Below are 5,488 nucleotides of genomic sequence, written 5' to 3'. Positions count from 1 at the left end.
GTGGGACTTCCTTCACCATGAAAACAAGATGGTGCCAGTTTAACCCAATTCCCTATCATCTACCAAGCAGCCATAGTGGCACCAGTTAGACCCAGTATCTTTATTTAAATATGAATATTTGGAGATCTTGTCTGAACCATCTAATTCAGTAATTAGAGATCAGTTAAGATTCAGATATTTTAGTGTAGAAAAGCAGATAGCTAGGAATGAAAGATAAACCACCGAGAAATAGTTGAAATAGGGGGAAAATGTACTTGGAAAGTCCAGATAATTCCTGAACATTCAAAGTAACTAAAACTGCTTCTTGACCTTAATATGAAGAAACAAAAGTCAACATTGGTCTTTCTATTATTCTGAGTTATCTTTGTATGGTCATTCATTGTCTGAATTTATTTTCATGATGGACAATGTGAACAGAAAGCAGAGAAGCAAGTATTTTAGGGTCAGGATAGGAATGAAACTCTATATCCCATTCCCAGCCTGCTCTGCTTGCTTTAGGAAAGAATCAATCTAGTTAATGGAAATAAAAGTGACATAATATTAAACCTGTTAAGGTGGTATTTAAGAAAGCTAAAAAGGAATCATATTGAGTGGACTCCAGTTCATCTGGTCTTGTGCAAGGAAGCACAATGGTTAGATACCTCAACAGTTTTTGAAAGTTTGCTTTTGCATTCTTTACTCTGTTCCTGACACTTTAGAAGGGAATGTTTAGACGCCACCATCTGTATGTTGTAGGCAACATCCACTTCTATAAATTCAGTAAAGTGTCACACTGGTATTTTTCTGTCTCTGCTAGTGACCAAAATAAGCTATTTCCCCCTTAAATGTGTTTCAGTTTTTCCAAAGGTAAAATATATGAGCTTGCTTCTTACCAGCTGAAAATGATGTTATGAGTGCAAAACATTCTTCTAAAGGTCATTGAGAGGATGTAAGTCAGACATTTATATAGTTTGAATTTTAGAAGTTTAGACAGAGACATATTTTAATTGGATAAAATGGGTTATACCACTAGTAAATCTATTTCACATCTTTCATGGACATGCTGACATAGAAGACTTGTATAAGATAATACTGAAAGAATATCATCTTTATTCCAGAATAACGGTGAAAGATTCATTTTTGGAGGTTTACCCTTAAAATATACACTATACCTCTTCTTCTTTTTCATTATCATCATCATCATCATCATGTAATTTTGAATTTGCTGAAATAAAAGCAATGAAAAGAAAGAAAGCTTACTTTGGGAAAGTTGTAATATACCAATACATTGACATTCATAGAAACAATTACTTTATCATTGTTACATTTTCTTTCAACATACTTTGGGAGACTGTTGGTTTGGGTCCCGTGGTACTGTATACAACAACATAATTCTTAAATGTACTAACCCTTGAAACCTATCTATGTATTATTTTCCATTTCGCATATATGATAGAATAGAGATCTTGAAATGGGAAGATTATCCTGGATTAACTAAGTGGGTTGAATGTAATCACTCGGTCCTCATAAGATAAAGAGAAAGGCAATGAAGTCACAGAAAGGGATGAAATGAATGTCAGGGTCATTTGGATAGGTAATTATGGTTGAAGAGAGACAAGAGCCACAGAATTGGAACAGATTCTAGAAACTGCAAAAGGAAAAGTCCAATTTCTTCCCTGGAGAATGAAAGCAGCTCTACCAGCACTTTAATTTTAGTTTCATAATATTCATTTTGCATTTATGACCTCCCAACCAGGCAGACAATAAATCCGTGCTATTTTGTGCCACTAAATTTGTGATAACTTTCTGCAATAGCAATAAGTATCCAGTATAATTGGTGATTCTTTTTGAGACCTGAAAGTAGATCACCTGTCAGTTTTAATAAAATATTGAATAGCTCACATGAGTCTGTACAGTAGATAAACAATGTAACTGAAGGAATCATTTTTCCTCTTACTGAGAAAAATCCAATACCATTTATGTAGTCTCTGAAGGAAGAGTCCTCTTTATCCTTTGGTAAAATTTAGCAGTCATGATTCTTCAATCCTTAAACACATTTTCCTCACTTTACTTCCCAAACAACAGAGGATCAGATTGAAACAGAGGTAGTAATTGTAGTAGAAATGTTAGTTAGCAGTAAATATGTCAACAAGAACCAGGGCCCCATTGAGCTGGGCACTGATGGCTCACACTTGTAATCCTAGATACTCAGGAAGCTGAGATCTGAGGATCATGGTTCAAAGCCAGCTCAGGCAGGAAAGCCCCCTGAGACTGTTATCTCCAATTAACCACCAAAAAACTGGAAATGAAGCTGTGGCTTAAAGTGGTAGAGCACCAGCCTTGAGCAAAAGAGCTCAGGAACTGTGCCCAGGCTGTGAGTAGTGCAAGCCCCACAGCTGAAAAAAAAATGAAAAAAAGAAGAAAAGAAAAGAACCAGGGAACTCTTCTTAGATACACACAACAAGAAAGACATTTCAGAGACTCTACTGGAGGACAGAGGTGATAAAAGTAACAGAGGTTGAGGAGGATCAGTTGGATATCCCAATTTTGAATAGCCAATAGAGCACTTAATTTACAGAGTATGGGCCTTCATAAAGAAATTACTTTTCACTGATATGGTGGCTCAGGGAAAGGTGAGACCTGAAAGTATCAGAATTCTTCATAAAAGCAAAGAACAGTGAGAAAACCACATAATTGGGAAAATAGTCTTTCCCATATATGGGTTGGAAACATTTTCAGTTTCTTTATTGTGAAAGATTAGAGTATAAAATCTGGATTTTTGATTTACCATCTAGCAGCATATGCTATCAGATTCTTTCTTCCAGAGATTCTACTTCTTCATATAATTATTTTGATATTCTGCTAGCTTTTAAGATTAGGCTAAAAGTGCTACAAAATACCCATAATTGATTTGTAGAAATCTACTCTTTGCACAAAATAATTGGCTTGAGTTCTTCAAAGATTGCTACTTTGAAATAATAATAACTGAATAATCATTCTAGACTAAAACACAATAAAAAAGATCTGGCATCTGAATATAACTCTTGTCCAAGATGGTATTTTTCTCTCAAGGACATTATTGGGACAGGTAGGAAAATCTAAATATCATTTATTAATTAGGAGATAGTAGGTTAACATTATTTTTCTCATTTTCACAAATTTATTTTTATGATGTGAGATTAAGTTCTTTTGGGGAAATATATACAAATATTAAGATAAATGAAGATCTAAGTCTCACTCTTACTGTTGAATTTTCTTAACCTTCAGTGTGGTAAAAAGTTAGTATTTGGGGATATTAAAATATTTTATAATTATATGTAATATTCTTGTAATTTTTCTCTAGTCTTCAATTTTGCCAAAATGAAAAATTATAATAAAGAGGAAGCATATATAAATATAAATTTCAGTTATTTGTGTTATTCCTATATCAAAGAAAAGGTTTATTCCTAAAAAGCTACTCCATTGTGTGGGCTTTTGTGTGGATGTATGTGTTTGGATACATAATTTGGCAGTTTTAGGCAATAATAAAGATTATGTTCATCTGTAAGGAATTGAAAACCAAAATTACAAATAAGACAGAGTCATCTTTTTTATTTGCCATGATGGAGTCAAGAAATAAGCAGGCAAGATTTATATGGAATAAACTTTTCTTTAATCTTTCCTGTTGACTTTCCTTCATGCATTAAGAAGACTGTTCAAATTGTAGCTGATGTTATTTTTAGGTAGGCATAAAAATCAAAGAGAGATAGAAGGGGCATATCCAATCTCAAGAACCGTGGTATCTCTGCATGCATCATTTTGACTACAACTTACTCACAATGCTGTACTTTTTACCCAGAATCCTGTTGAATGTAGTTTTTGCTGTTCCTGCATGACCATGTTTCCTGATAAAAGATTCCCTAAGGAGTATTGAAGGGGACATCAGATGTCAAGGGATGGGCCAGAGATCAGATTGTAAAGTGCGAAGTAGACAGCTTCCCAGATACTGATAGTTTACGCTTACCCTTATTTGAATGTCAAAAAAATAAGATTCACTAAGAAACATCCAGATAAACTTAGAAAAGTACTGGCTTAACAAAACTCAAACCTACCTGTTTTTTGACTATAATAAAACTAGGATAGTTAACCGATTTATCAAATAAAATTGCAAGTCCATTATACATGAATTAAGTAAGTAAAAGAGGTCAGCACTGAAGGCCATGTATTACATGATTTTATTACTAATGTCCAGAATGGGTAAAATTATAAAGATGGTGAGTTAATCATTAGTATTCAAAGCCAGATGGGAAAGGTAGTATGGATAGTTGCTGTTGTTTCATATAAGGATTTTTTTAATGGTGTGATTGAAATATTGTAGAAGTAAAAAGTGAAAACAGTTGCACAATTTTTGAAAAATTATTTAAAAATTCATTTAGTTGAATATATTGAGAATATATTTTATGGCTTACAGACAAAACCTTAGCAGAAAACATCATGATGAAATCATAGTAAGGTTTCCAGTTCATAGACTGATAGTCACGCATTACTTTAAAGCAGTTGATCTCAAGCACAATGAAGTCATTTGCACTTTGAGATCTACTTGGAAAACTACAACTGCCAATGCCAGGAGCTGCCCCTTCTGATACAATTCCAGGTGGTATAAGATGCTGCCTGTTTGCTGTTCCAAATTTGATTTGCAACTATGAGGAATCAATGATTCATGTTCTAGAGTAATACTTCCTCCTCCTGAGTTCACCTCCCAACCACTCATGTCTTTGTCTGAATTCCAGAAATATGTATCATATATGACTATGACACCTTATATATAAGAAGTATTATAATATATGATTAACGGCCTAGGCATGAGAAAATTGTCCTGGGTTATGTGAGAATGTCAACCCAATGCCACAGGGAATTATGCTGTGATCTGGAGTATAGGTCAGTACCAAAGAAAACTTAGGAATGCAAGTGGACTGTGTAAGACAGAAGGAGTCCATATTCATGAAGGAAGGTGGGAGAAAGCTAGCAGGTCAGAAAAGGCAAGAACAACAGATTCTTTACACTTCAGAAGCAAACATAACTTGGTTACCCATACTTTCAATTTTAATCCAGGATCTCCTAAGCTGCACTATGATTACATATTTATAGTGTATCTTTTTAAGCCAAAATACAGTTATATTTTAGATTTTTAACAATTATTTCTTTTGTTTACTTTTTTAAAAGTGTAAATGTGTCACATGTGCTCTTTGAGATATATCCATATCAAATATTTAGAAGTTGTGCCTCTGTAGGTCAAACTTAATTGAATCTCATATGTTATCTACTTATATACTCATGTGTTTATTGAAGGAAATATTCCTTAGAATGGTTAATGCTTCCAGATGTCTTCAGTCTTATAATTGAGGATATAAAATGTGTAAGTAAAAAGCTCAATTAATAAACATTTTTTAGTATTAAAATATTCTTGTAATAATTTTCTTAAGTGATAGAGTTTTGTTTTTTTTTGTTTTGTTTTTTCCTTCTTTTTTTT

This window comes from Dipodomys ordii, unplaced genomic scaffold (genome assembly GCF_000151885.1).
Source record: "Dipodomys ordii isolate 6190 unplaced genomic scaffold, Dord_2.0 Scaffold34, whole genome shotgun sequence".
In the NCBI taxonomy this organism is placed as follows: domain Eukaryota; kingdom Metazoa; phylum Chordata; class Mammalia; order Rodentia; family Heteromyidae; genus Dipodomys; species Dipodomys ordii.
The sequence above is the reverse complement of the archived record's forward strand: the minus strand, read 5'-3'. Positions refer to the sequence as shown.